This window comes from Panthera onca, chromosome B1 (assembly GCF_046562875.1).
Source record: "Panthera onca isolate mPanOnc1 chromosome B1, mPanOnc1 haplotype 2, whole genome shotgun sequence".
NCBI classification, from domain to species: domain Eukaryota; kingdom Metazoa; phylum Chordata; class Mammalia; order Carnivora; family Felidae; genus Panthera; species Panthera onca.
This window is the reverse complement of record NC_138342.1, coordinates 43,704,215-43,715,086: the sequence shown is the minus strand read 5'-3', so window position 1 is coordinate 43,715,086 and position 10,872 is coordinate 43,704,215.

The following is a 10,872-nucleotide window of genomic DNA, read 5'->3' as shown; positions in this document are numbered from 1 at the left end:
CCCAAGGCGAGACTGGGGCGGGGTGGGGGAAGCAAGGGAGAAAATCACCAAAGCTGGGGTAGGAGGCATCGCATCGGCAGGAGCTGAGCACCTCCCGGGAGGGTTCAGTGCTGACGATGCGATGCGTCTCTGGGTTGCGAGCCGTTAGCGGGGGCTTCAGCTGTCGTTTGCTCACGTCTAAGAGAGGGCCTGGTGGGGGCGACATGCAAGAGAAAGGTTCCTCTGTTCTCAGCAGATCCGGCGGCATTCACAGAATCACAGACCCCAGAGATCAGCCAGTTCGGTGGTTTGTAACACCTCTTTCTTGCTATGAGTAGCGGGACTCTCTTCTAACCAGATATACGCACCAGATAAACGTCAGGTAGCTCCGGTTAAAGCAAGGGTAAAGACTCAGAATCCCACCCACTCCTATCTTCACATCACTGAGCATTCTGAAAACCACTGAGATCTCATGACCCGCTCATTTCAAAGAAAGCTGGTGAATTCCACCCCCACAGAGCTTACGTGACCCATAGGAAGCGACCTAGGTGCTGTGTACCTTCGAGGTAGGATTCACCAGATCTGAAGAAGAGTTTCCCCCATTTTGTCCCTCTGCTTCTTTTCTAATAAATACAAATCCACTAAAAATAGTGATGAAGGGGCACCCGGCTGGCTCAGTCGGTTAAGCATCCGACTTTAGCTCAGGTCAAGATCTCACGGTCAGTGAGTTTGAGCCCCGCGTCGGGCTCTGCGCTGAGAGCTCATCAGAGCCTGGAGCCTGCTTCGGATTCTGTGTCTCCCTCTCTCTCTGCCCCTCCCCTGCTCACGCTGTCTCTTTCTCTTTCTCTCTGTCTCTCAAAAACAAACATTAAAAAAGAAAAAAAAAAAAAACCAACAGTGATGAAAACGGTGCTCTGTATTTTCTAGTATGTCGTTTTCAGGCCACTCTCTGAAGCCTGGCACGCTGCTGCCTGTTACAACCAGCCTACAGCCAGACTAGACAAACGGGGAAGCCCTGACGTCTATTCCGTGCACTTGTGTAGCACTTGACAGAAAACTTTTTCGGATGTGGCGGCGTAATTTGTTGAAAGAGTAAGTTGTGTGACAGGCAAATGTTGCCAGAAGACAGCATCAGCACCCCCTCCCTTTTGTCTCTTGTTTTCTAAAGGCCGGGTTCACGGAAGGCGGAAGGCCTTACGCAGGTTTGCCCAGAAGGGGTGAGGCAGGGGCTGGGGATGTGTAGGGGAGCTAGGGGTATTTGGGGAGGCTCTCTGGGACTCGCAGGGCCTAGCAGCTTTGTGGGACGGCACATAGCTAGGACTCGTGCTCAACAGCACCACAGACTTCCGAGAGGAGGCAAGTCCTCAACGGACAGGAGAGCCAGACCCAAGGCGAAGGTCAGTCCCCTAGTGGGCACCAAAGCAGCAAGAATGCCTGGCTTCCAGGGGACCGTGCGTGACTTTCTTTCCCCAGCTTTCCCGAGGTATAATTTACAAATAAAATTGCACTATATTTGAAGTATACAAGGCGACGATTTGATATAGGTATATATTGTGAAAGGATTCTCACTATTGAACTAATTAACACATCGATCACCTCACATAGGCCCTTTTCCTTTTTTTTTTTTTTTTTTTTTTTTTTTTTTGGTGAGAACACTTAAGATTAATCCCTTGCCAGCTTGGTAGGATAGGGGTGGGGAGCAGATAAAATTTGATTTAGAAAAGTTCATTGTGACCTGTGTTTTAGAGACAAAAAGATCCTTGTCGTAGACAAACTTGAGGAGGCCAAATATGCTTCACGCATTATCTTCTTTGATCTCCGCACTGTCACGTAGGGTAATTAGAGCTCATGTTGTTCCTATTCTCATTTTCTCAAGGAGAAAACTGGCTCTCGGGGTGGTTTAGTGTCCCACAGTTATTAAGAGGGGGAGCTTAGGGGCGCCTGGGTGGCTTAGTCGGTTAAGCGTCCGACTTCAGCTCAGGTCACGATCTCGCGGTCCGCGGGTTCGAGCCCCGCGTCGGGCTCTGGGCTGATGGCTCAGAGCCTGGAGCCTGCTTCCGATTCTGTGTCTCCCTCTCTCTCTGCCCCTCCCCCGTTCATGCTGTGTCTCTCTCTGTCTCAAAAATAAATTAACGTTAAAAAAAAAAATTAAAAAAAAAATAAAAAGAGGGGGAGCTTGGAGTCTTCTCTTTTTTCCTTTGAGTAGCACTTCCAAGATTGTCTCAGAAAGAGAAGGCATATCGGATACGATGTCATGGGAGAAACTGCTACTCTTATTTTTAAGAAAGGAAAGGGGTGGGAGTATTTTTCTAATTAGATTCCCTCAAGCTTGTACCGGGAAGGATGTATGGTGACTCACAAAAATATTTAAAGTGCAGTGTCGGGAATTGGCCCTGGGCATTCATTGCAACCTTCTTCAGTGATTTGCAGCCCTGCAGAGTACTTGGCTAAAAGTATTTCCTAGGCTCTCTTGAAGCTAGGGTTCTGGCTGGGAATTCGGTTCCACCTGTTTGAAGTACTGATGTGAGGTTGAGAAGGTGGAAGTGAGCAGGGCCACCTTTTCCCTCCTGCTTTGGCTGCTGCTGTTGGCTAACATGGGTACAGGGCCATGTTTCTCTGCTGTAGTGTCCTTGTCTAGCCCCTAGCGGCATGGGTATGAAAGTCAGTAGCAGCAATCCAGCCATAGCCATCTCCTCATCCCTGCACTGCAGCTCTGAGATGAGCTTTTGAAGTCAACAATTCCAGTGGTAGCCTCCTGAGTTTCATTTCCTGGCTGCTCCAGAGACCGCAGCTCCTTTGGTGGGTCAGTTCGGTAGTGTTTTACAGGAGGCATATTTGTAGGACGAGTCTAGAGCCCACCTTCCATGCATAAGCGCTGAATCCCCTATATTAAATCCCTCTCTGCTTGAAATAGAATAGTTATAGGTTTTGTATCAGTACCTTGAATGATACATAAAGTTCCGTAAAATCACATAAACCTTGCAAAAACGTCCTGGAAAATGAAATGAGAGGGAAACAAGCCATGATATCGGTACAAAGTGTGTATCATCAAAGTGTCTCCATTTGCAGAGGGTAGATCACTAATTTGGTTTCTAACCTTTCTACGGGTGACTACAAAGAGGAAAAACAAAATTTGACTTACAAAATCCATTAAGCCAAAACATTCCGTTTCATGGAAAAGCACCATGTGTTCCAGGATGAGAAAGAAATTTCCCTCATGGGTCTTAAAAATGCTGTGAATGATAATAATACAGTAGAGGTGATCTGGGCACAGTAACTCACTAATTGATTTAAAAACAAAACAAAAAGCCAACACTGGTTAAAGTGGTTGCAATTATTTACAAAAACATCATGATACAGGCACATCTTACACCTTTTATTTAAATTAATCCTATGAATATGAGTTAATTCCCCAATCTTTTGGTAGGGCGATGCTCTTTCTTTGATTCCAAAACCTGATTTGAGTTATGCTGCCATTTCTGTCTTCTATAAATCACATCCACAATATATCATCTATGATTTGAAGTTAAACAAATTGTGAAATATTGTGAGTATGTATTTCTTCTAAGTTTTTTATAGGTTTTCTCCCATTTTTTTTTTTTTTGTAGTGGTTATTACACCCTTATCTACTTTGAGACCAATTTTTCTTGGCCACTCACCTTTATGAAGTTTTTCCAAATATTTCCCTTGATTTTTATTGAAATAACTCCAGTCATACTTTTTTTGGGGTAATGAATATAAATATCAAAATATACTACTATTATAAGTTCAACTGACATAAATATGTTTGCAACAAGACAACTTGGCTGGCATGAGCACAAGAGGGCAGACAGACTGGAGAATAGCCCTATTGAGTCAGAGTGTCCAGTGGGTCTGGACATCAGTCTCTACAATCCACAGAGGGTCTAGAGCACTCTGGTGAAAGTCATGTCAAGTTAACACCAGAACTGAGTACCGTACTGCCAAAACTTAAAACGGATTATCTCATTTAATTCTATGAACAGCCTATGAGCTAGGAGCTCTTCTTATTTCTACTTAATAGATGAGGTAGCTGAGGCTCAGAGAAATTACATGACTGGACTAAAATCTTATAGTTAAATGATGGCAGGGCTGAGATTAAAACTAGAGTCTTCTTAACTCGAAACATTAGCCACAATAATGTTCTTTTTACAATATCCCTAATCTAAAGTGGAAACTGATGGGATACCCCAAAGTAGAATTCAGCAAAAGCATTTCTGGGGGTTATGATATAGTACCAACCTAGTCTGTGCACGCAGCTTTCTTCTGTTCATGGATAGAACTTGAGTTTCAAACAAGAGGCGAGATGAACTAATTATTCTTTAGATAATTGTGCATAAGCATGGTTTCTATCAACGAGGTTTTCAATGGATTCTGAATGTCAGGGAGTTGGAGGTTATACTGCCTGAGAAGTACCCGGAGTGCAGCTATTTTCATCATTGGGTAAGAGCAGGCTAAAGCTTTACTAATCAGCCCAAAGAGGGGTAAGGATTGACATTCTTGGGGGTAGGGGAGTTGTAATCATTGGACAGCAGTCCGAAGAGAAAGTGACAGCCTATTTTATAGTCTGAACAGTTCGTATCTAATGTAACACTGGCGTGATTTGCCTTTATTTTAATCATAGGCAACTGAGCTATAGAAATGTGTATGATTGAGAAATAACTCCTTTCTTCCAATTTCCTTTAGACATCTAAGAAAAGCTAATAATCTTCTAAAATATATTGAGATGCCTGGGTGGCTCAGTCGGTTGAGCGTCCGACTTTGGCTCAGGTCATGATCTTGCAGTCCTTGGGTTCGAGCCCCGAATTGGGTTCTGCACTGATGGCTCAGAGCCTGGAGCCTGCTCTGGATTCTGTGTCTCCCTCTCTCTCTGTCCCCCTCCCCTGCTCATGCTCTGTGTGTCTCTCTCTCAAAAATAAACATAAAGAAAATTAAAATACATTGAATAAAAACCAATCCATACCAATTAATATTCCTTCTACTTTCTTAGTCCTTTTTTAACTTACTGAAGTATATTATACTTTCAGACTTCATTAACCTTTAATGAACACATGTACCTGCCCAGCACTGCTCTGTACCCTCTCCGATGGATCATCTTTATTTAATACACTGACTAAGATCTATTATCACATACTTCCCCTTGATTTAGCTTCAAACTCAAACAAACAAATGCATGCCACCTTCTACATTTGTTATGAGTGGACCAGAAATGTTAGGTCTTAGACTTCCAGTAGCCAATGTGATAAGTTCTTATCTGAAAACATCAGGTTTTTGGTATTTCCATACTATAGGAAATCCTAAGTTCAGTTTATGTGTGATGCTCTGGAATGATCATCACAATACATGAGAATTTAAAAATGTAAGTTGCAGTTCCAATAATATTCCCATTTCTTTAAAGAACAGAAATAGGTGGATAGACAGGTAGAAAGGCATGGGAGGAACCATACCAAACTAATTGACTACCGAAGGAAGAGTAACAGTTAAACAAATCTTTTCAAAATGGTAGTATATTACCTACCAATTAAAAAGAAAATTGGAAACAAATTGGTGCTGGAGAAGACTGGAAAACCTGCAGACAAGGAAGGTGTACTTCCTTCCTTATTTCCCTGTTAAGTCAAAATGGGAGTCTGTGGTTAAGTGGCTGGGGACTGCCCCCAAAGTGCTTCAGGCCAGGAAGTCTTCCAGCAAGAGAAGGCATGAGCCATAGCCAACCACAGCAGGCAGGATGGGATTTTAAGCTGCTGAAATGCAGGGGACTTTCAGTGCTTCCAAATGTGGTCTGTGAAAGACTAGAGAGTCTGGGGGTAGCCGTGGGATGGGGGATGAGAGCCTGGCAGGTGGACTTCTGGGACCCCCTTGCCATGGGTTTGCTTATTGGGATTCTCGTGTACCTTGGGCTGGAGCAGTGACAGCAACAAAAGAAGTCGAGAATTTCCAATTCCATTGAGAGGGACTTTGGAGTCAAACACAATTTACTTAATCTCGCTCTTACATAGCTTCCCCATTTGTGTAACGCAGATAAATTTATACCTTCTAGGACTGTTATGAGCATAAGATGAAATAATGCAGTTAGGCACTTAGTATTGAATACGTGGTCACTTAAAGGGGAAAAAAAAAAGGGAGTCAGCCACATGGTAAATAGAGGCACAGGGCAATGGCGGGCTTGGAATGCCTTCCACTAGACCATTGTCTTCAATTTTCCCTGTCACCTTTAGATATTAAGCATTTCAGAGACCTGGGGTAAATGGTCACCATCATGTGCTCTGAGCACCTATTCATCCTGGGGACTTCCTCTTTCCCTTTTTGAAAAAGCTGTCTCATTTTGCAAGGCTCCAACCTAATTGCTCATCAGCCTCGGAGGAAAGAAGGCCAACAGGACATGAAGCTCACTCAGGTCTAGTGAGCGTTATGGGAAAGACCCCTTCTTTCATCCTAGACCAGGACAAAACACAAGGCCTTTACTGACCCAGGTAGTCTGTCTTGATGAAGACAGTATAATAAATACACAGCGAGGCAGTTTGACATAGTGCTCAGAACCCAAACTCTGAAGCCAGACTCCCTGGATTCAAACCCTGCCTCTGCCACTTACCAGCTGCCTGACCTTGGTCGAGCTACCTGACCTCTCTGTGCCTTAGTTTCCTGATCCATAAAATAATAACTACTGCATATGGTTGTTGAGAGGATGAGATTAATGTATGCGAGCACTGAGAACATAAGAGCTATGTAAGTGTGATCTAGAAGAATTAGCACACATGCTCCATTTCTCATACCCATGTCCCTACAGCCATAAGTCAGTGACAGCACTGTTTTTCACTGAATCTGTTTGAGGTCTCTGTATTTTTCTGAACAAAGCCACTTCACGTAGTTGTGAATTGATCAGCTCGCCAAACGAAAACTACCTTCGCGTCGTATTTATAACGTCGACTGGAATATTTAGCGGTAAGCAGTAGAGACAGTCAGTTCACCCATACCAGGTTTCCCTACCAGACCCTCCCCCAAAGTAAAATGTGTTCTGATTAGGGGCAAATGATGCCATACGAGGGGGATTGGACACTCGGGCCGGGCAGCCTGTTGTGTGGACACAAATGTTTTCAGCTGCCCCAGAATGCTTATTCACATCCTGAGGCAAGCAGCCATGAAAACGTCCTCTTTGCCTGTCTTCGTTCTTCATTTGCTATAGAATAAGAGCGGCTGCTAAGCCACAGACCACAAAGAAAAAGGTCAGTCTCATAAACTACACCACAGTCCTGCTGATGTGCTTGAAAAAGCACGCACACTTCAAAGCCAACCATGGACGGAGACACATAGGCAAGCCGCTCGAGAATGTTTATTTCAACTAGGAACATTTACCCTGAGGACCCAGCCCTTGTGAGGTTAAACCCCTCATAGAAGAACCCACATCATAAAAGCTGCATTTAACCAACAAAAGTGGAATCAACAGTGAAGGAGACATATGGGTAACAGCTTGTTAATTTATAACCAACAATAACAACTGTTGAAGCAAAGGCAAAGTGTTGTGTTCACCCCCACTCTCACTGAACCGAAATCCTTGGATTTGCCCTCCCTCTGATGCTCTTCTCTGCACTTCAGACCCCACTCCCTCTGCAAACCCAACATTTTGTTTTGTTTTTCTCACGAGGCTCAGATGAACAAGACTGTTCTTTGAAACACAGAGGGAAAAGGGGAAACGTTCCTGGAGGACGCGGGGAAGTTCACATGGCATATAAGGAGGCGGACAGATCACGAAGCTGTGAGAGCGATAGATAATTCTGGAACTTCATTATTAATTTTTACTTCAACCATCATCCTCACCCAAATTTAGTAGCGTTGGTAATAAGTATCAAAGTGGTTGATTTGATTTCTTTACCTTTTCTTCCATTTTTGAAGGTGAATAAAATGGCTAAAATATCATCCAAAGCCCAGAAAAGGACAATAAAGGGCTTGCCCATGTACCAACTAGAACAGTGACATTACTATTTAAAATCCTAGGATTCAGGAGTCAAACAAACTAGTGTGTGCGTGCGTTTCAGCTCCACTGCTCTTAAACATGAGGTTTAGGGCAAGACAGTGAGCCTGAGAGGTAAAGTTTTTTCATCTTCAAATGGAGATAAGTAATATCTACCTCCCGGTGTTATCTTGAGGCTCAAATAAGGAAATAAGTGTAAAATAGCCAATGTACATCCAGGTACATAGTAGACATTCAATAAATGATAGTTATCACCATCATCGTTATCACCATCATCATCACTGATAATTATCCAAATAAGGTAACCTATTAGTTATATGACCAAAACATCTAGAAAGATCCCAGAGACAGTCAGACTCAGTGAGCATGTGTACACTCTAAGAGAGTCAGATATGTGGTGTCATCTTACAAGGGAAGAATATTGAAAAGGAACTCATCAAAATTATCTGAATATCTATTAACTATAAACAGGTATGAGAGAAATTTGGGGGATGATAGCAATGTTCTAAAACTATATCAAGGGGATGGATGCACAACTCTATAAAGTTAATAAAATAACTGAATTATACACGTACAGGGAATGGGTTTTATGATATGTTAATTATACCTCAATAAAATTGCTGAAAAATATTCTCCATGGACAGGAGCTGAAGGGGAATTCAGAAAACAGGAAGAACAGAAACTACCTTGCATGTAGCATGGAAAGACAAAAAGATGAAAATATGAAAGCTGGATTAAAAGACACAAGGGCAGAGTGAGAGTCTCTATGGTGCACTGAATCGGAATCCTAGAAGGAGAAGAGAAACACAATGGACAGAGGCAATTTAAAAAGGGCTAAGAATGTTCCAATATTGATGAAAGACACAAATCCACAGATTCTAGAAGTCAAAGAATCCCTAATAAGATAAATAAAAATAATTTGAGCTTAGACATATCATAGTGAAACTACAAAGACCAAAGACAAAGAGACAATGTTAGAATCAACAAAGAAAGACAAATAACTATCTTCAAAAGAACAGACTGATCTGACTTCTCAACGTCAATGATGGAAATCAGAAAAGAGTGGGAATAAATGTGCTGAAATGAATGAACCAAATAGAATTGCTGTCCTTGAATTTTATTACCAGTGAAAACACTGTTCAAGAATAAAGGTGAAATAATCCCCTTAAGGCTTGCCACCTGCAGACCTTCCTGAAAATCAAATTCTTCCTGTTTTTGGTTTTTTTTTTGTTTTTTTTTTTTTGGTTTTTGGTTTTTGGGTTGTTGGTGTGTGTGTGTGTGTGTGTGAGAGAGAGAGAGAGAGAGAGAGAGAGAGATCACTGAAATTCTACATTTCTTCCATGGGTTGGGCCTTGAATAGTCAACAATTAGGTGCAGTCCCTAGCTTCAAGATGCCCCAAATCTAGACCAGGGTGATTAGATTTAGCAAACAGAATACAGGATACCCAGTTTAATTTGCATTTAAGGTAAATAATATTTAGTATCTGTGAGTCCCAAATGGCACACAGAACATGTAACTGGGTGTCGTCTGTTTTACCTGGCCACCACAGTCTATCTGAGGGGATAGATGTCAGAGATATTGTTGGAAATTGTCAGCTGGTAGGTGACATCCATGTCCCAGGGACTGGATGAGATAGACCAGAGCTTGGGGAGAGCATGTCAAATGAAAACAGACAAATAAAGGACCAGACCCAGCATTCCAGACTTTAAAGGGTGATGAAGGAAAACAGGTGGACCAGGGAGGGCAGGCCAGAAGGCAAGTTGCAACGAGGAGGTTTCCCATTGCATGAAGCTGCATTCATTCCATGAGTATTGAGTGTCTGCTACAGACCAGGTACTGTTCTAGACACTGTTATAAGCAATAGAAAAATGGAAAAGGATGCTTTAAATTTTTACTTTGGAGATTATATTCTTAAAGCTTTTAGAGAGCCATTTTTCCTACTCTAGTGATGACCAGGCCACCTGCTACAATACAATCCCTTCTGTTATGGATTGAATTACATCCCACCAAATTCATATGGAAGTCATAATGGTAACTAACTCTCACTACCTCAGAAAGTGACCTTATTTGGAAATAAAGTCATTGTAGATGCAATTAGTTAAGGTGAGGTCATACTGGAGTAGGGTAGACCCTTAATCTGACATGACCGGTATCCTTATAAAAAGAGGGGATTTGGACACAGACATACACACAGAAGGAGAACACCATGTGAAGAAGGCAGAGATCTACAAGCCAACGAATGCCAAAGACTGCCAGCAAACCACCCAAAGCTGGGAGAGAGGCATGAAACAAATTCTCTCGGCAGCCCTCTGAAGGAACCAACCCTACCAACACAGTTGTTCTCAGACAGCTGACCTCCAGAACAGTGAGACAACACATCTCTGTTGTTCACGCCCATCCCCGCTCCCAGTGCTCAGTGCTTTGTTCCAACAGCCCCGGTGGACGAGTACTTTGCTTCACAAAACTTCCCTAGAAGGCTGACCAGCTGGTACTTCCAGATACAGCCCAGGTAGCCCCAGGTCCCCTCCTGGGAGGGGGGGGGGGGTGACTCTCCATGCAGATGCTGCCCCCAACAACCTGCTCCCAAGATCAAGCCTTGATTGGGAGAGGTCTCCTGTCTGCAATTTCTATACTTCCAGCCCAGGGACCTACTGGCAACTTTAGTGTCTCTCCCCACTCCGACTAAGGAAGAGAATTTCTGCCACTTTCCCTTCCTCCCTACCCTTCCGAGTCACCCCTTTTGTCTACTTCTCGTGTCCTCCTTCCCACAAAGCAGGTGTGCATGCCTCAACAAAGCTGCCCAAAAGAACTTTCCTAGTTCCCCTTTCCCCTTCTCCCCCAAGCCTCACCCCCAGTGAGTGTAAAATGAAGCTGCCTACCCAGGCCCCACTCTGGGTAAAAGTTGTGT